At 40.4% G+C, this 20,897-nt stretch overlaps 1 long non-coding RNA gene across 1 annotated transcript; it reads right to left on the reverse strand.

Annotated features, from left to right (window-relative positions):
• Nucleotides 1–877: 877 nt before the first annotated feature.
• Nucleotides 878–1,270, reverse strand: LOC113029772 (uncharacterized). Its single transcript, XR_003273493.1, has 2 exons — nucleotides 1,091–1,270; nucleotides 878–1,011 (listed from the first exon to the last, which is right to left on the reverse strand). It is a non-coding gene; the product is annotated as an uncharacterized LOC113029772 (long non-coding RNA).
• Between the last annotated feature and the right edge of the window lie 19,627 nt (nucleotides 1,271–20,897).

The following is a 20,897-nucleotide window of genomic DNA, read 5'->3' on the forward strand; positions in this document are numbered from 1 at the left end:
ATGACAGCCCTTAAGCTTCAGGAACTACATACAAGGACATATAAAGTGATCCTGCTAGTGACATCACTGATAGTTGTGCACCTTCTTGCCTCACATGTGTCCCCTCAGTCCCCTTAGACACTCCTACATCTTCCCCGGAGAAGACACTGTTTGTTTTTGTGTTAGTTCCAGTCAGTTATGAGAACTGTCTCAATTTGATCACACTCACTGTCCTGAAAAGTCAAATAAAAGTAAAGAAAATACTGAGTTAAATAGTCTTTAGATAGAAAAAAAACATTTAGTTTATTAACCTCCTAAGACCCAAACTCTTCCACGACATGCATTTTTAATTTCTCTTTGATATTTGGGCATATTGGGGCTTGATAAATGAAAAACAAAGAATTACCAGATTTTCTTTTTTACCTCATTTTTGTTTTTGTGAAAAATCAGAGCCACATATGAGGATATTCGTTTAAAATTTTGATAGAACAGTAGCAGTATAATGTCCTCATAAATGGATATCAGGCCCTTGAAGAGCAAAACTGAGTATTTTGGTCTAAATAACCCAAAATGTGATGTCCACATATGTGGACACCAGGTCCTAGGAGGTTAAACTTAAATTGCATCTGCAGGTATATTCAAACAAATCCAGCATAGTGTTAGTTCAGACAGGCCACAAAGCCAAACTCAGATGCAATCTCTCCTGATCAGCTCATCTCAGTGCCAGTGTACATTAGCTGATACCCATCTACACATCCAATTTGCAAATTTCATGTAAAGCACTCTATTTAAGCTGCTGCACATCTGCAAGCCACTTAGCAACCCACCTCCATTTCAGCCCCTCCTTTCATGCTACATCTGTCACGGAGGAGCAGGGAGGACTCGGCGCAGACTGAAATCTCAGAAAAACAGGTTTATTTACACACTCCAGGTGCACTATATACAGGTGAAGGAGAAGGGGGCCAGGGTTCCCAGGGGTGCAGAGCGGGGTCGGGAAAAGCGTCCAGAGTCTCCAAACCAAACACGAGAAATCTGCATACAGAGAACAAGGGTTAGCACGGAACTTTCACGGACAGAGCTCAAAACTGGCTGAGGCTAAAGTAGCACTGACGAGCGTTATTCAATAGTCCAGCGGCGAGGTGCTCTCAGTCACTGCCTTAAGTAGCGGGAGCAAACAAGGTGAGGAGCCACAGGTGATTGCCTACAGGTGGTGGAGGCCGGGAGCTCACAATGAGCTCTGCCCAGGCAGCGAGCAGAGAGAGAGGAGAGAGAGAAAAGACAAAACATAACATGTAGCCACACAGGGCCAGCCGAGCAGGCACGGGGACCATGACAACATCATGAAAGGAAGGGCTCACTTCCAAGATCCTTGGGGAGCATTACATAACTCATTAACACTAAAATAAATCAAAATCAGCACAAACTAACCATTTATAGCTGATGTGCCCAAAATCATGCATAACTCTGAGACTAAACACAGTCGTGTGTGATGACTGGCAACAGTCTAATTGGCCATTCAAGGAACAGCACATTTTGGAACTGTCAGTTTTATTTACAAGTGAGCTGAAAACCAAAAGGGTGCTCCCGTGGAACTGCAGATCAGTGACTTAAAGTATAAAGAAAGTCTCTAGGCATCAATTATGCATCTGAGTAGTCATTCTGTTGGGTCTCATCATGGCATAATTGCCAAACACAGTTTATTTGTGCTAAAAATACCATCTGTACATGTTACAGTAAAAGTATCCCAGTGAAAAAACACAAATAACAAGCTCTCACTTTTCTCATTTATCTTCCTTTTTTTAAACCTTCAAGTGGAGAGAATGGCTTCCTTTACATTACCAAGCCTCTCTGCCCTCAGGCACTTACAACCATCATATGGTCTCACTCCACGTGCTGTTGAGGCGACTTTGGTGTATACTGTTTTGACTGCCAGCTGGAGGCCCGATGTGGATCCTTTATCTGAACTCATCATTCTTTGCCGTCAGCTTTTTGCTTCACATAACAACGAAAGCTCTGTATCCGTCAAATTATGTCATCTGCTACAGTATTGGTTTATCGTCAGGCCTCAGCTGTAGCATGAAGCAGACGACGACAAAGAGCTTAATTTGTGTAACAAATAAGTGCAACTCTTACACACAACAAATGTTGTCGTTTTCATTTCTCCAGCACATCATATTGTGTGCGAGGTAACATGAGTACAGCCTACTGTAAGTATCCATTAGGGCGTTAAGTGACATGTAGAATTTCCAAGATTTCAATTACGCTAATCTCTTGGAAAAGCGTGAGAAACACCAGCATTATCAGTCGTGCATGTGAGCAGCCTAAAGAAAGGCCTGCTGGCAGGCAAGCTGCCATCGGTGTTGTTTTCTCACCGTACATGTGCGGACTTAAGTTACTCACTCCCACAGGAAAACCGGGGCTGTCCATTAAAGTCTGTTAGCTTCATCCCAGAAGCATGTAAGCGAATTGATAGTGAATGGAAAGAGAATGGTTGAGTAAACTGAGCCGAAGAGACGTAAATGTGTCCACGTCTGGTTTGTCAGAGGCAGCCTGCAGGTAAAACTCCTCAGACTGTAGGAAAAGACTGCTTTTAAAACGTCACTGCAAGTGTTGGGAGACGGGACTTGTAGAAAAGCAAGAGAAATGAAAGAATTGAAAGAAGTTGGATTTTTCATTTTTCTTTTTAAAATGTAGAATTTTACATCTATTTGTAGTTTCTTGTGTTTTCTTATCATTGTTGCGTAGCAGCCATTACACTTCTGTGTATTCTGTGCTGAAAAAAAGTGATTCTTGTATTACCAGTTCATTTTCTACTTCCAAGAGCAGCAACCAGACACCGGGGGGTTACGACACCAAAGAGGAAGTTGTGGTTAACCACAGATTTACTCTTGATTGACTTATTTATTTCCTGCATGGGCACGGGGAGAGAGAGCCAAAAGACATTTTTATTTTTACATATTAATAAACATAACACAGAAATGTAAAAATGCGCTATTTGTTTGGGTGTGGAACACAGAGATGTTTAAAAACTAAATTCATAGACAAGAAATTGTCTGAAACATGACACGCTAATGATCTTGGCCCAATTGAATTTGATGGTAACATGTTATGCTCAGAATGATAAGATAAGATAACAAGTCAAGAACTCAGTCTATAATCTAATTCGATACAATAGTGAGATTACATGTAACGTAAATAAAGGTATTGTGTTTTGAGGTCAAATGTATTTTGCACCTGTCCTTGTGTTGGTAGAGTTCAAACAGATGTTAGAGAAAGTGTTCAGCTCTGGAACCATTAATTATCCACATCCATTCAGCTCAGCCCAGTCATTTTATTGACCTCTGCATCAGCTGATAGAGGAATTTTACAGTGTGTTGATTCAGACAGATTCAGTGACACGCTGCCTCACTGAGTAATATGGATGCTTTTCATCAGCTAGCACTATAGTATTCAGGCCACAGAAGGGTTCCCTTGCACTAACAGGTTCAAGAAGACAGCACTTTTCAGTCACAACTAATGCTGATCCTCCACATTTCTTCTTGCTGATCAGATTATAGCTCGTATAACTGAAGAATTTCTAAATCGCTGAAAACCAGGCAGACACCCACAGCTGGAAAATGCCCACCATACAAATATACATACTGAATCATTTTAAAGTTCACTGGAAAACTTAAGGCAGGCCTGTACATGTGCCTTATTGAGCAGAGGAATTTGTTATGACATAGCGTTACCATGATCCCAGGCTCCTCCCATGTAGTTTTGGGCTGATCCACTAGCTTTCCTAAGCTCATCCTCACCCCAGGAGGCGACTGATGCTCATTTCTTTCATTTCTGAATAATCGCACCAGCAGTTGTCGCCTTCTCACCAAGCCTCTTGCAGTCTTGTAACTTCTATATTTACATTTATAATATATATTTATAACTTTTTTCAGAATTTTTGGATGATATTCTGTTTCTCTTTATTAGCATAAAGCTACCATAAACATTACAGACAGTACGTGGTGTCATCTTCAGGAGACCATGAATATCACTTTGACAAATCACTGTGAAATGTCTACTGGTGTCTGAGATGTTTCCAGTCTGGACCAATTAAAATGTGCAATAATATACAATTTAACGGGACTATCCGGTAATCCCCCCCAGCAGCAGTCACTCATGACACCACTACACCTACTCAGCAGTCGTCTGTCCCTCACACAGAAACTCACTCTCTGTCAAATTACATTTCCTCCTTGTAATTTTACACCACAAACCTCATCCCTTATTGCCACACGGATCCCCAGGGAAATCCAGTGCCAATTTAGAACAGGTTTGTGCAATATAGGCTCGCATTGATTGTTTGTATATTGGCTGCAGGTTGTCATTCAGATTGGTCCTTTTTGTTGGAATGAGGTTTTAGCAGATGTTGTGACCCAAAGAGACAGAGCTCAATCTATTTCCATCCCAAGAGGCGAACTGCAGTCTCCAAAACTGCACTGCCTCCATAGAAAGAGTTCATTGTTGTTTTTTTTATTTAAAAAATTTAAAAATATACGATTAGTTTCACTGCAAAATTCACTTCATTAAACCGTTTTAATTAGCAGTCCCCAACCTTTTTTGCACCACAGACCAGTTTAATGTCAGACAATATTTTCACGGACCGGCCTTTAAAGTGTCGCGGATTAATACAACAAAATAAAACGATAGGACCAAGACAGAAACTGTGGTGTTTTGTAAATATAATAATAAACACACATTCACTGTGTAATTGTGTAACTTTATTAGCAGCGTCCTCCTGAAATGTTCCAACAACATTAAGAGTAACGTCCTCCTCTTGCCCCCTTAATGCTCTCTGGTTGCTATGGTAACGCATAAATATTTCTTTCAAAATAAGACACACGACTACAACACAGGAAAAGACCCAGGAAAACCGAGTTAACGATAAAAACCCTGAAAATCATAAATTTCAAACCCGAGCCTCAGCTCTCGTGGCCCGGTGCCAAACAGCTCACGGACTGGTGCCGGTCCGTGGCCCGGGGGTTGGGGACTGCTGGTTTAAACCATTTGCTGGACTTTTTTTCTTATTTAAATATTATTGGATCCTGTCATTGGCACTAAAAAGTCATGGTTAGGTCCCTCCTTAGACATTCGTCTGGGGAGAGAAGCTAGTGACTGTCCAAGTTCCCAGAATTGTTTTCTTGCTTTATTTACATTATTTACATAGTAATAGTAATAGTTACAGTAGTAGTAATAGTAATATGCAAAACTAATCTGGTTGATTTGGTTCTAATTTGTGCTTGGTCGACACCAAAGCTTTTACCGTATGCAGTACATCAGGAAATGACATAATACGGGTTGAAATTGAAAGTGTTAAAACAGTTCTGCCACTAATGAATTCAGCTTATTGCATCCCTATATAAAGCAGTCATGCACTTCCTGCTTTTATGATGTGGCAAGGATGCCTTTAACAGACACATGCAACACGGATGCTGTTTGTGTTTCTTCTCTTCTTCGTTTGAAAGGCTTGTTTCTACTTTAAAACAGGATCATGTAAAGCACACCGGACAGACATTGTGAGCTAATGGTCTGTTGAAAGTAGAGAGCCATGAACGATATCCTCTAAGAGGGGAATACGATTGTGCTTGTCGTCCTTGTCTGGTGACGTGATGCATCATTTAGGCTGATGCATGAGACTCATTAAGATATTGTACTGAGATGCCTAATGGCAGCCTATTTCACAGCTGATTTTCCAACGCAGAGTAACATACAGTATACGAGCAGTACTTAACCATGCTGATTATTTCTTCTTCTAAAAAGAAATCAATTGACAATATTGTTACCACCACATGTATTAAAAAAAATACCTGATCTGGGGTTAATAGAGGTCACGTTTGGCATCAGCACACATTTGCAGCAGGATAAAAAAAGAAGAAGACGTGAAAGTAACAAAAAGAATACAAAGAGATGGTTTATAATGTTAGGTAATAGCGTAAAGGTGGTGAACTGATTTCTTTCCCTTTCTGATTGCCACATGGGAACAAATGAGTGAGCTGCCAATCTGCTGAACTGATTTCGGGGGGCCTCAGGTTGCTGATTAATGAAATGTGGGAGGACAAAAAGACGACTGTGAGCGGCGCCTACCCACAATCCCTCACTGCTTTTTCTGATTGGGCTAATCACCCCATTGTCCCTCAGAGCTCCGAGTCTGGGATTTTTAAGGGCAAGAAGAAAAAGAGCGACTGAAGGAATCACACAGAAAACTGCATTTCCTTTTTTCTTTTTCCCCCAAATCCTCCCACCATCTCCTCTTTCTGCCGTATCAAATCTTGCACCATTACCTCCAGTTTTTCCATAACGCCTCATGTGTCATCCATCTAGCTCACTTTAATGGCAGCCTCATAATTATTTAGATGATTATGTGTTGCAAGCCATTTAGCATGCTCAATGACACATGTTTAATTTATTTGCTGCAGCAGCTTCTCATAGAGGAAAGAGGGGAAAGAATTGAAGATGGCTGCTGGTGGTGGTGTAGCGGCTACAGTTGCTGCTGCCGCTAGTGAGGCAAATCCAGTGCCAAAATTGTTTGATAAATTGCAGCTGTTGATATAATGCGCCATGCCACATCAAAGAGCTAATGTGATACAAATAAGGTATGGTTTGTGTAGCATTGCAAGGCAACATTTGCTCGGGCTAATGGCGTGTCTTGGTTGACCAGTCAACCCACATAACGGACTGCACCATTGAGCAAGCTATTAGGACACATAATGGACAGAGCAGCCTGGTGCCGAGTGTGAGGTCGTTTCCTTCGAATCCAGCTGAAGCAAAATACGCAGAAAGCTCATTCTGTGTTTGCCTCTATTTTAAGAAAATCTCAATATTTCCATTGTACTGGCAAGAAAAACTGAAATTAGAGCTGGACACACTTGTCTGTAGAGCTCAAAGAAATATTTGAAAATATAGTTTTGGCATTAAAGCTTGAGAGATTTGACAAATGAAGGGAAAGTATACAAAAAAGCACAGCAGCTGTGACTGTTCGAGTGCCTACATGCTTCTGCATGGCTGCAATGATGCTAGGCAGCCACTAGAGAGTAGTACATCCCTGCTGAAAAGGTAATAGATGGCACTGATTCTCAGAGGTTGGGTTGGTCTCTAACATGAAATTGCTCTGCACATGCAAACAATATAATTACTTTATTTAAATTTGTGGATTTGATTAACTTATACTAGTTTCTGAAACTTGAGCTATCCATACGAAATATAATACTTTTGCCTTTTTACTTTTTATCACACGTATTTGACTCAAGACTGTGATCATTATTTCAGTCATGTTGTGTTTAGACTTTGGTTCTTGAGGGTATGTTTATATGTGAGATGAACAACATACAGTCGAAACATGGCCGCCCCTCCCTGAGCCTAATTCTGCCAGAAGTTTCTTCTTGTTAAAAGGATGTTTTTCCTTCCCACTCTCACCAAATGCTGCACATAGAGAGTTGTCTGATGAGTTGTTGAGATTTTCTCTCTATTAATGTAGATGCAAAACCTCAAAATTTTGCCTAAATAAATCATATTTTTCTAAATTCTAGTCAAAATATCATCACACTTGAAAAAGGGACACAATCAGCTACACAGTAACATTTCAGTGCGGTGTAGGAAGTGAAAAAGTCTTGAAAACATATCGTTTTGAGTCATATCTCACACAAAACAAACATTTTCTAGTTTTCATGCATTTGTTTTTAAGCTCCTGTGTTATTTGTAAAAGATGAATCATCTTGTTTCAAGAAATAGACCAAACTGGAACGACGACATCAAATCTGCTTTATCGAGAACTGCAGTCTTAGTATCTTAAGTACAGTGTGGTTATTTTTCTTACAATTCAAACAAACCATGTCAATGTGACATTGAAAAAGAGGCAAAAGCTGACATTAAGTTTCCGTCTCTGTTGTGTTGTGTTGGACAGACTTTGCTTGAGTTGTGATTTCACACTTTAGAAATAAAACTGAACTGAATCGAATCAATAATATTTACTAACCTGTGGTGTTGTGTGGTTTTTCTTAAAATTATGTGTTTCTGTCATAAGTTTGGCGCACAACAATATGTTAAGTTCATGTAACTTATCCTTCTTAAATACAACACGCTTAAAAATATTATATAAAAATACCCAACACAGAGAACAAACTAATTAAAAATGAATGCAGCTGAACTATATTCCTTATATTTGTATGACTTGAATGTTTATGGCCTACGGAAAGTGATCTGTGTACAAAGTTTAACATTAGACAGTTGCATGCTTGCATGGTCATAGAGAAGGAATGGATAGAAATAAAGGGTTTTGCCTACATGATAAAAAAAAAAGACTAACATTTAAAATAAGAGCATTGCCTATATGCTGAAACATTTCTGTAAGAGATCTTAAAGTACAAAAAAAGTTCTCCCTGAGGACCGAGCCGGGTCGATCAGCACAGATTTATGCTTGCGTGGCGCGGAGCAGCACAGCTTGCAGACACAATGTCGAGTGCAGTGTGCTGCAGCTGGGTCTTGACGTGCACTGAAGTCTGTCACTGCGCTCCAGGAGCGCTCTGTCATCACTAGCATCTGCCGTGACTTCTTGTTGGAGAAGCTTCTGGAACAATCACAGTTCTCTGGTTGTCAGCACCTGGTGTTCCTGTCTGCTTCCCTGCAACATGTCACTGTCACCCAACCGCACGCATTTCACCGCTCATATCCACGAACCAAACAAGCATGCTATTGTCGTGCACCTCTCACTGTAACCGCAGACACTCCTGTATCAATTAGTGCCTTTTTGAAAATCATATTTACACAGCTGGTTACTGGTATCATTTAAGACTAGATTTCATGTTTGAAGTTCTGCTGTAGTGGAATTTTCCAGCTGTATAATGTTGTTTAACAAAATCTAATTTCTCAAATGCAATCCAACAAGAGTATTCACAAGCATATGCCTCGGTGTTTCGCACTGACCCAGAAAGCATATGGACCATTTGTCAGCTCCACAGTGTGCCTCTTGTGTTTGTGTGGTTGATTGTATCAAACGTGTGCACATATAGAAAATATGCTTCTTTCACAGCTTATGTTACTCTTTGGTGGTGCTGCAGCCTAAGATTAAAGAGGAGCTTTTGTGTTTGCTTGGTTCTCAGCACTTCAGACGGCAGACGTTTTCAATTGTTTCTCAAAAATATGATACAGTAACCTCAAAGCATCTGGGCTTGATTACAGGGTTAGTGAGTAAATGTGAAATCAGCTGTGCTATCAGTGCTGTTCTTTGAAATACATGTAGCAAAATTGTACAAATGTAATTTCCTTTCTTTAATTTTTCACAAGGTTCAATAAACTCTTTGTTTCAAAAGATTTAAATTTTCTGGCTATTATTTTACACTTCAGACTTTCCAGGGCGTTATTATATGAATAAATTTCATCAGTGCAAGAGTTCTGTTGTTGGCAAAACCCGAAAAAAGTTTACTGCTGCAGGAAACTCTTATAATTTACAGGTGTGTAAAGTCCTTAACCAATTTATTATCTTCATGTGTTGTTTTTTTAATCTGTATCATGATTTCCACATTAAATAAGTTTGTACATTTTATCTTTACAACAGTTAGGCTTCAAGTGCAGCAAGTACCAATCAAATTTGAAAAATGGTAGGTTCAATTTAAGTTTGCGCTTCACAGTTGAATCTAATTCCATAACTTTCATGATAAAAACATGCATTCATCAGACACTTTAATAAGTACACCTGCAAGTACTAGGCTGGACCCTCCTTTGGCTTCAGAAGTGCCTTAATTCTTCATGGCACAGATTTAACGAGCTGCTGGAAACACTGCTGGCTCATATTGAGATGATTGGACCACACGGTTTCTTTTCACAACACATGATTATCTGAGTTACAGTTGCCTCTCATCCTCTCAAAGCAGTCTGGATATTATGCTGATAGAATTAGGATATTTCCATTGCTTGTTAGGGTTTGAATATATAAACATTATATAAATATAAACATTTCTTAGTATTGTTATAATAACCACTGCTTAAAAAATGTATTAAAAACAAGAAAACACAAATAATCTAGAAATCTTAAAAAAAAAAAACTTGTTTAAAACTCAGATTTACTGAATTCCCTGAACCCTTCTTGCTTTTATACCCACATCTGAAAATTATATTTTTTTAGGATTAAATACATCATTTTGATTAAAAAACTAAAGGAACTAGCCACATTTTCTGAACATTCATAAAACAATTGGCTCTTTCTGTACGGATTGGACAGTGACATGGACTTCCAGAAGTGCCCCAGCAGCCCACCTAACCAACATAAGTTCTTTAAACAAAATTAAATAAATAAGTATGCAGAAGTAAATTACTTATCCAATAAAATTTTGACCGGACGATGAGGACAATCATATTCAAAAGCAGACTGATGTTTCCATCTGCACTAATTTATGTTTGACACGGCGGCGGTGTCCCAGGACCGGACTCTTGGGTTGTGTAAGGTGGGACCAGCACAAAACAGAGCACCTACCAATCCCAACAAACACAACACTGATGAAATCAAATTCAAGACAAAAGGAGACGGGTTGCAAAGTGGCTTGGAGTTGCACAGCAACAGCAGGCAGGCTCAAACGGCTTAAACAGTTTATGTGAGAGAGTCAAATGAATGGTGTAGAGCTGAGCCACTGCCTAAGATCAGCTGATCTGATGGGACTGTTGCCTGCTTGAACCAACTGTATACTTAACTGATTACCACTAAACATAAACATGATACGCTATTAAAGGTGAAATCATGTGACATGGCGGTGTGTAGACCTGTATGAGGCCTGTGAGGTGACGCTCCTGTGACCCCCGGGCCAGTGAGATTGAAAGATTTAAGACTTTGATTATGAATTCCTTCCACTGTGCAGGAGCCCAGTTACAATGGGCTACTTGTCCTCAGAGACAACACCCCGTCCTTTCTAAGCTGTGATACAAGCTTAGAAAGGACAGGATGGTACATAAGGAAATATCTGAGGTAAGAGATGTACTCACTTTCCTACAAAGCAGTTCATTCTGTGGCCTCGGGATTCTTCATGATCCCAGTTCTATTCAAAGTGAATTTACACTGTTAAACAAACACGTTCCCCCTCCTTCACCAATTTGGCCATGTTTGATTTAGGAGCTTGCGTATGTACTCAAAAATACACACCTTAAACAGAAAAATGAAGGCTGCTGAATAACAAATCCCAAACCCTGGCTGTATGTATTTTAACCTTGTTAAAAGTTCACAGTCCTTTTGTTTTCACCCGGTAACTAAAAGAGGATTTTGTGGAGTCGCATCTTTTTCTCATCACCATTAATTAATGATTAAATGATGATTGAAAGATCCCTCACCTGACTGCGTATGGTGATGTATTTAGTCTGCTGATTGAAGTCTCTCAATCAGTAGCTAAGTCTGTAATCAACACCTGATTATAACATGCAAACATACAGTGGGACTCTCCCCCCCTCTCGCATCCTAAAAATCATCTCTCCATTTATTTCATTTAATCAGCTAATGGTGTTAAGGTTGGCAACTGTTCTACCGTTTGTATCCTCCCATTCTTTCGACTCCCTTTTTGTCCTTAGAGCCTGAACCAACCCATCATTGCTCCATCCCTCCATCAACAGACAGATTAAAGCAATAAGTTAAAGTCTGGTCTCTTTGCCAACATGTTTTGTCTCTGACTAATGGTGACGTTTAGGAGCAGTGAGAGCTGTAAAACACCCAGATAAAGTGAAACTGCATCCAAGATGGGTTTAAAAAAAGGTATTTCCATGACTAGCTGCACAGATTAGATTCTGGGACATTCAAATGAGTGACATCAAGTTTGTGTTTAATGTCAAACAGGGAAGCAGAAGACCTGACTGCTACCTGCAAATGCTGTGAGTACAATAGTGAGTCAAGAGTCTTTAAACAAGCAGAAGAAGCGTAGCTACATAAATCAGGGATGACACGTGTTACTACTGGCTCTGTACACAGAGCTTTTTGGGTATCGTTGTCTGCTTGTGTAAGTATACATCAAATCTAAGCGTATTTTTTGGATAGACAATTGTTTGGTGTCTTGACAGAGTTTGAGGAAAAGATTGATACAGTTCTCAATAAGCTTGAACCAAGAAGGATTAGCATTAGGAAACAGCTAGCCTGGCTTCATCCAATTAACAGTAATCCTAAAGCTCAATTCAGGACCTTGAAGTGCTGCAAAGATAAGATAGCATATTGGCCTGTACCAACAAGACCTTTAACTAAACACTCATATTGGTCATTTTGAGTTCTTAAAACACCAACAAAGATAATGTAAGAAAGCTGAAACTATCAGCAGCCTGGAGTTTTTTTTAATTATCTTTTTTACTCACAAGTTGATTTAATTTGGTCACAAAAACGGCATTTTGCAGCTGTATCTCCAGGTAACAATAATGGCTATTGCAGTGAAAACACACTGGAGTGCTTGTTATTGATTAAAAGAATCATGCTGTTAGTTAAGTTAAATCTGTGAGGGGCTGTTGCACCTGTTGCATCATGACACTCATGCAAGATTTACATTGTTTTAGTTTCTTTCTTGAGTTTTATTTCAACCATTCTTGATAAAACATTTCCTAAAGTCCAAATTCTGACATGTGATTGACACGGTGTGTTAAAAATACTAACCCACGAGCTAAACCCCCTGACCGTCACCACCTGGAGCTTAATGAAAATCCTGCAGCAAAAATACTCCTGCAGTTATTTGTGTGCCGTACAAAGACAAGGTTCGACAATAAGTGCTGACAGTAAAATCAGCATCACTCAAAGGAAAACAGCAAATTAGACTTCAGCTTTATGTGAGGATTATATAAAATACTGTGCAAAACAACCTTACTGTTACCGCAATATAAACACAAAGTCAGATTGAGCAGCCTAATTCTAAATAAAGTATTTTGTGATACGGACTTCCTCTGTTAAAAAGTCACCACTTAATAGATTTCCAATGCAAATTCTGTTTCTGGTGTACCTTGGTGATAAGATCATCAAACAAACAGACACCCTCAGTCCAAGTGACCAGTTAGTATTTAAAGAGACTGAAGGAGCAGAAGAAAACGCGTCCACAGAGCTCAGTGGAGCAGATTCATGTTTTCCTTCAAGCTTGCCAGCTGTTGTGTGTTGTGTTTGTTGTGAGGAGTAAAATAACTGTCAAACTGTTGGACTGCAAAAATGGGCAGAAATCCAGCCTGTGCAGTTCGGTCTGCAGTTAATACAGTGAAAAATTGTCACAATATACAGAGAACCACCTGAGCTGCCACCATTCCAGCTTCTTCTCCAAGAAACAAAGGTACGGATAGAACCAAAGGTTTACACCGATCAGGAATAACATTGTGATCACCTGCCTAATGTTGTGTTGCTCCCACTTTTGCAGACCTGATACACTGAGGCATGGACTCCACTAGACCCCTGAAGGTGTGCTGGGGTATCTGCACCAAGATGTTAGCAACAGATCCTTTAAATCTTGTAAGTTGTGAGGTGGGGCCTCCATGGATTGGACGTGTTTGTCCAGCACATCCCACAGATGCTTGATTGGATTGATATCTGGGGAATTTGGAGGCCAAGTCAACACCTCAGACTTATTGTTGTGCTCCTCAAACCATTCATGAGCCTTTTTTGCTTTAAGGCAGGTGCATTATCCTTCTAAAAGAGACCGCAGACATGAGCTGATACTGTTCCCAAAAAAGGGTGTACATGATCAGCAAAAACGCTTACATAGGTGGTACGTGTCAAAGTAACATCCACATGAATGTTTCCCAGTAGAACATTGTCCAAAGCATCACTCTGACCATGCTTGCTTGCCTTCTTCTCATAGTGTATCCTGGTGCCAGGTGACTCCCAGGTAAGTGATGCACACACACGGCCCCCAAAAAACCAAACAAACAATGGGTAACTCTGATTCTGACAACTTTCTATCAGAACCAGGATTAAGTTGTTATTGTCCGTCACTATGTTGACTTGTTATTAACAGGAACTTGTTTGTTGGATTGAACCACACAGCAGCCTTTACTCCCCCACGTGCATCAGTGAGCCTCGATCCTGTCACTGCTTCATCACTGTTCCCACCTTGGACCACGTTTGATAGATACTAACCGCTGCAGACCAGGAACACCGCACAAGAGCTGCAGTTTTGGAGATGCCCTGACACAGTTATCTAGGCATCACAACGAGGGCCTTATCAAACTCGAACTTGCCCATTGTTTGTGCTTGTAACACACAGAGGTGGCAAAAGTACAGACAACTGTAGTTAAGCAGAAGTAAGGATACAAAAAATACAAAATTGAAGTACTGAATCAACTTCTTAGTAAGTAAAAGTGAAAAAGTACAGACTATTAAATGTACTCAAAGCAAGAAAGTAAAGAGTATCTCCTTGAAGGACAATTCTTCCATCTATTTTTATGCACAGGTAACTGGACCGTCTACTATATTAATGTAAAACAAAAATAATATCAGTACATGAGAATACACATGTTATTCACGTCTAAATTCTAACTGTAATGAATGTGCTCACCTTGAACCTTTCATTTAGGAGACATGCAGTAAAAGAGAATTAAAAATAATGATTTTGTGTTGCCTACATGGCAGAGGGCGACTTTACCTCCACACCTAAACAGAAAAATGAGAAGAGTCAGGGGTTAAAGTGAAATGCGGCAAGTGGGGGAACACGAAGATCTGTTGTAGTGGCTTAACATGAGGAAAATACTAACAGCTCACAATCATTTGTAATGTGAGCTTCTGTAGGTTAGTGTACATGCTGTGATCAGCTGACCTGCTACTTTTTGTGGATTTCAGCAGATGTTTCACAGCTAACACGACACTAACAGTATAATTAATCTCTGCTACACTTGATGTAACCTAACACTGACCACCACAGCCACTCTGTATCAGTCCAACACAGACCTTTACTGTGAATTCACCACATTAATGCAAGCTAACCTGTTTATTCTGCACATAACTACTGAACAGTTTTTTCATTTCAAATTTGAATAAAACAAAAATAGCATAGCTTAGTTTGTTTTTGCAGGATGTTTCACAAAGTGAAAATCCATAATAATAAACCCAACAGGAAGTGTCATGTTGTTAGCATTTAGGCATGCATGTAACAACTTTGCACTTCTTTTGGGGGTTTTCTAAAGGGAGAATTATTGTGATGGCAATGTAATATCAGCATATGAGCATCACAGCGTGTTTTCAGGGTTTAAACCACCTGGGTGGTGTTTCCAAGATTTCAGCTCTCTGTTCTGTAAGAATCAAGTGCAAGTCATTGTAATTTTCTTCATGAAAAGCATTTTAGTGAGATACTTAGTACCTGACAGAGGGAAATGAGACTAGGGCCAGTGTTAGTGGGTTTTTTCCAAATGTGAATTGACAGGGCGGAGGTGGGTGGTTAAGTTCAATCCACTATTGCTGATGAACAAGCTGATTTCTATTAACCTGCAGCCTGCAGATCAAACAGACTGTTCCATGCTGCTGCTGAGAGAGAGAGCACGACAGAGAGAGAGAGAGAGAGACTCTGCCACCAAACTTTTATGACACAGAAAGTCTGCTTAATGGGCTGGAAGATTCTTCCCATTTAGCCCTGTGCGGAAATAAAAGGAAGCTGGTCGGTGCTCAGGAAAAATGGCTACTTCCAGTTAAGTCCCCCAGTGGATTGGAAATTAGGAAATTATAAGCAGAGTGATCAATCACGGAGGAGTATGTGCTCCAGCATGAAACGCCCCAGTATTCTCCCTGATGTAAGAACGCAGTCACTTCCTGTCCTATTAGTTCAACCAGATGGAGCACGTTCCCCATGTTATTCCCAGACAGATAACATGAGACGCTTTCATGATCTGCCATTGTGGATTTTTTAAAGCTCTTTCTGCAGCAGGTAAACACAGGATGTGAAAGTAATCTGTCATTTTTTGTCTCAAACGTGTCCACTCCCCCCCCCCCACACACACACACACACCCTATTTGTGTTGATTCTAACTCACAGCACATCCTGTTGTGTCCAGTCAGACATGAAACCTACCAGCAACAAACAGCATCGAGTGCTAAAAAAAGATTGGAGTTTTATCTCCCAGCCTCCCCGTGTGTGACAGCCAGAGCCCCAGAGCACGAGCAGGCAGAGCCGGGAGCGGCAGCGGGACGAGATCAGGAAGCCCCGGAAAGGCGAAGAAGTGGAGCTGATGGTGGAGGGGTGGAGAGGAATGTGTCGGCTATGGTGTTCCGGGAGGGTTGGAGGGGAAAATATTGATGCAAAGCAATCATGACAAACAAGATGCAAATTGTCACCATAAATAATCAAATGTTTGTCACAGCTGACAGTTGGGAATGTTTGATTGATAGTGAGCCAGAGGTATTAAGAGTCTGAAGCTGCGACATGTAGCTCTTCTGATTCGAATAACAACAGAGGAAAGAAACAAACAGACAAAGTGAAGCTGATGAAGCAAAACAAAACGGCAGACGATCATATGAGCAACACGTTTTGATTAGATATGTTCACATTAAAATTTGGGAAGTGACTACATTTGGGATCTGGTGAGTTTTTCGATAATTAATTTATGTCTAATTTAAGCGGCTGCACTGTCGTGGTCATTTTGGCGGTTCAAACTAACCTCGCTTTTTTTGTTTCACTTATTTTTTATCATTATGTAACTCTTGTTGGCAGGAATGCTTCATTAGTTGTGGGAATGTTCAAAAAATGCAGTGGGAAAGAAGTGTGATGGAAACTACACAATACATGCCAAGAAAATAACGGAAACTTTGAAAAAGAAACTTACAGAGCATGTTGGCTGGAACCACAGACAATATAAAAGACGGATGTAGCTACTGTAACGTCACCCACTGGCTTAGGAAGTCCTGTTTTGGAATGTCGAGATAACCATTTTGGCCGTTCCCATCCTGGTTGTAGACAATCGGATGAGATGATAAAAGACTTGTGGCTGACAGCTCATTAGCTAATAAGGGTAAAGTTTAATACCAAAGATAATCCTCCAGTCAAGATTTCTAAAACAGAATATTTTTCCTTTTTTTTCAGTTTGAGCAACAACAGAGTGACTGAGCTCATAAACTCAGCAGGAAAGTCTTTACATTGGTGAACACAGAAAGCAATTTTCCCATAGATTTCTATTGGAAGACTTTTTGCAACCACAGCTATCGCTATCTGGTGGCCAGTGAGTGGGCGGTGGAGGCCAGGTGGAGCGGCTCGGCGTCTACAGGGTGCAGCCTGCATCCCTCCATCGTTACCACTGTGCAGAAGGAAATGGCAAGTTTGAACTTTTTGCTAAAGGCATCCACCTGTCATCGACATCTCCTATGAAAGGGGCATTTTGAGTAGACTGCCTCTTCAGTTTTCATGCAGATATTTATGGCTTTGATTTTGACCTGATAAAATACACTGAGAAGCTGCGGAGACCCACAGAATGTGACTGAATGTGGCAATTTTCAGATTTTGAACTGGCGATGGAAACGAGCAGGGGAGAAGCAGCACATGCCTGTTGGACAAAATTTAAAAAGTTCAACATTCAGTCCAAGAATTACTTGGACTAAACTGTTGGACTTAACAGGTTCTATTTTGAGCTGTATTTCAAAGCCCTTATCGTGCTGCATGTGCACTAACTCTAATAAAAGGGCTCAGAATTGCAGTAATATTAGGAGTAACATCAGAAGTGCTGCAGGTTGCCTGCACACTGGACACTGAGCAGTGATGTGGGAAATGTCAGCCTCTGCTGAGACTTCGTGCTCTGCTTGTTCACCACCCATGCATACCACCCTGCTAATGACCTGCAAGGCCAAACATACCAGCGCTCTATTCCTCGCAGACACTCCCCCTCACATTGATCGTTTTACCCTTGTAGGCTCTTACAGATTTCCAGTGATTCATTCTAGTCATTATTTGTCATCATTAGATGTCTTTGGATTAAATAAGAGTCGATTCTTTGGAGCTCAGCTCAGTGTGATATAGCAGCCACCATGCTGTCGTCACGTTTGTCCAAAATTCTCTGTTAGGGACTGGCCTGGAAAGTTTATGAACTAATGTTTTGATGGTTTTGGTAAGAGGGAGAGTATTAATGTTGTGAAATGGGCCCTGTGATGAAAATATGCCCTGTGATCAAAGATGTGGGCAGGAGAATCTTTTATATAAATTGTCTGTACGGGGCGGAGATGAGAGGTGAGCAGGAAACAGAGGGAGTAATGGGCAGAGAGCTGAGAGATGCCTGCAATGGCTATAGGATCAGAGAGATGAAGGAGCGCACATACGTGTGTGGGTGTGTGTGCGTGCACTGCAGCCTGCACAGGGAGCTGCAGTGGCGGCTGTGTGCTGATCATTCATGATGGCACCTTAGAGGCCATCCTGTAAGGAAGAAAAATGAAAACTATTAAAGGCTCACTGGGCTATGTTGGCTTTGGTGTGTCAGCAATTATTGGCCGGGGACAGCAGTCTTTAGGTCCTCAGATATAGAAGAGTGGGAAACTGTGGCAGAGAAGGGAAGGACACTGCCCGGTTACATACTCTACTCTGATCTATGCTGCAGAACTTTCTTCACTGCGTGGCAACGGTGGCACAAAGGGGCTTTTATCTGTAGTTTAGGAGTGGTAATTTAGCAGTGAAGTAGTCATTTGCTTTTATGTCTGTGTGGCTTTTTCCGCGATGTTTGGCTCAGTCTTCTGAGTTAAGCAGCCGAAGATGCTGTGGAGTTTCTGCACAGCTGTCAGTCAAACAGCGTGGGTGGCACTGTGACCTCTTTTCCTTGGATTCTGTTGAGTGGCACCTTTTTTTTCTGTTCATCTGTGCTGTTTTAACTGTTCACTTCTTTACCCATCTATTCCAAATGCTTCCAACTTTCTATTAACAGCTCTGTTGAGAGTGTTCACAAGATGACATGCCATTATATTCATACTGTAACCTTCTCATGGCAGTCACCTGCGTTCACACCACATGCACAACGTGTGACATCGAGCAGAACAAGTTTGTTATTTGCAGTGCAAGTGCACAGCTTGGCTTGATATAATTACTGGAGTTCTATTTAAATTGAACTGCACATTTGTCTGCCTCTATGGTGTGAATTCAAGGTCAGAGGAAACAAGTTCTGGCTGGCTTTTTTTATCATGTAATAGGCAGATTGGAGTTTTTCATGCTGTTTTCATTCTGTCTGCTATGATTCAAGTCCCCAAGACTTAGGAGGAAGAGTATAGAATGAATAATAGGGCTTTGTGAGGGCAGGTTAGGGTATGGTTAAATTCGTTTATGATACTTTGCTTGCAAGAAGCTTCTTGGATTTTTTAAAAGTGATCTTGAGCAATAGTTCTTCGGTCTTTGTGAAGTTCTTGAAACTGCATCTTTTACTCATTGTCTATCCAGTCCTTGTACCTGACCCATGAATCATTCAAGAATAAAAAAGGCACTTAACCCAAAGGAAGAACAACTAACAGAAAACTTAGCAAAGAACCCATTTTACTTCCTGTCTTTAGGCACTTTGTTACGAGCAGCCTGTCACAAAAACGTAATTTGCTTCCATTTCTGCAGCTTCAGCTGCAGAAAAATGCCAAAGAAAACCAAAAGTAACACAGTTTGACAGACATAAAATTGTGTTTTTGCATCATCAGATTTCAAAACACAATGTAATACGCTTTGGAAAGCATCTAATTGGCAAAGGCTTCATTTTTTCAGCATATTTCAACAACAGAAGACTATCAGTCAATGGTTGGCCTCCCCAGAGCCGGGACTTTAACAGTATTGAGGGAATGTGTGATCATCTCGACAAAGAACAGAAGAAAAGCCAACCAACATTCAAAGAAGAGCTTTGAATGTCCTTCAGCAAGCCTGGAGAACTACTTGCATAAGAGGCCAGGCTGTGTTGAAGAACAAAATGTGGTCAAACCAAATACTCACTTTCAAGCTTCTTCGAATTTTACAAACTATTTTTCTTTTCTTTTTTTTTGCCTTATTATATTGTATTTCCATGTATGTTTGTATGTTTCAAGCGATCATCTAACGCATTTCTAATTTTCCTGACTAACAATAAAGACTTTTGTACAGTTGTACTGTTAGTCTTGTAGAGTGATTAAATAATGTAATTTATTATCAATTAAATTACGTTTAATTTTTTATAAATACATCTTTGAATATATAAGTCAACTGCTTTTTGTTAAAAACAATTGCTTCATGTTTATGAGGGTGAAGAATCTTTAGTTTTTTGTTTTGGAGTTTTTTGGGGGATTTTTTTTAACACAGATCGGTTTTGTGGCTGCTACAGAGGAGGCTATCTGTCACTATTAATAATCATATCAACTGTATTACATAATTCATTTACGGTGTTATTTTAGCTGAAACATTCGTGTGTGTGAATGAGGGTGTACCAAGGAAAAACCACAAGGGCGCCACGGTTGAAGACTAAATCATACGAAATGCTGCAATTCTTTAATATTACATTTTCACTGTCATAAAATAAGAAACAACTGCTGGGACATGCATTATAAATCACATAAATGAAGGTCACAGAGTCCATTAATGCATAGCCTGCTGGTCATATTCACAAATTGCAGTATCTCACTCCTACCTGCTGGTGAATTTGGTGTCCTTGCATTTGCAGCTCCTGCTGGAAGACAGATCCTCAATGGTGGAGCCCTCATTACTCATTACAGTGTTTGAGGACGCGGGGGACCACCTGCGACACTTATAAATGACTTGCTTGTACAGTTTGCCTAGGGCAGAGCTGTTGCCGGGCCTGACCAGATGGCCTGTGATCGACTCTCGTGTGGTGCAATACACACGCGTCCATCGCCCAAGGGTCCAGTTTACTTTTCACATGCATTATAAGGCAAAATAACACAGTACCTTGTGGGTAACTGTGTCTGGAGTATTTCCCTTGGTAAATAAGCTAACTATGTAATTTCATAGTATCCATGAATCCCTAATCTAGGA

The sequence above is a fragment of the Astatotilapia calliptera genome, chromosome 9 (genome assembly GCF_900246225.1).
Source record: "Astatotilapia calliptera chromosome 9, fAstCal1.2, whole genome shotgun sequence".
Taxonomy (NCBI): domain Eukaryota; kingdom Metazoa; phylum Chordata; class Actinopteri; order Cichliformes; family Cichlidae; genus Astatotilapia; species Astatotilapia calliptera.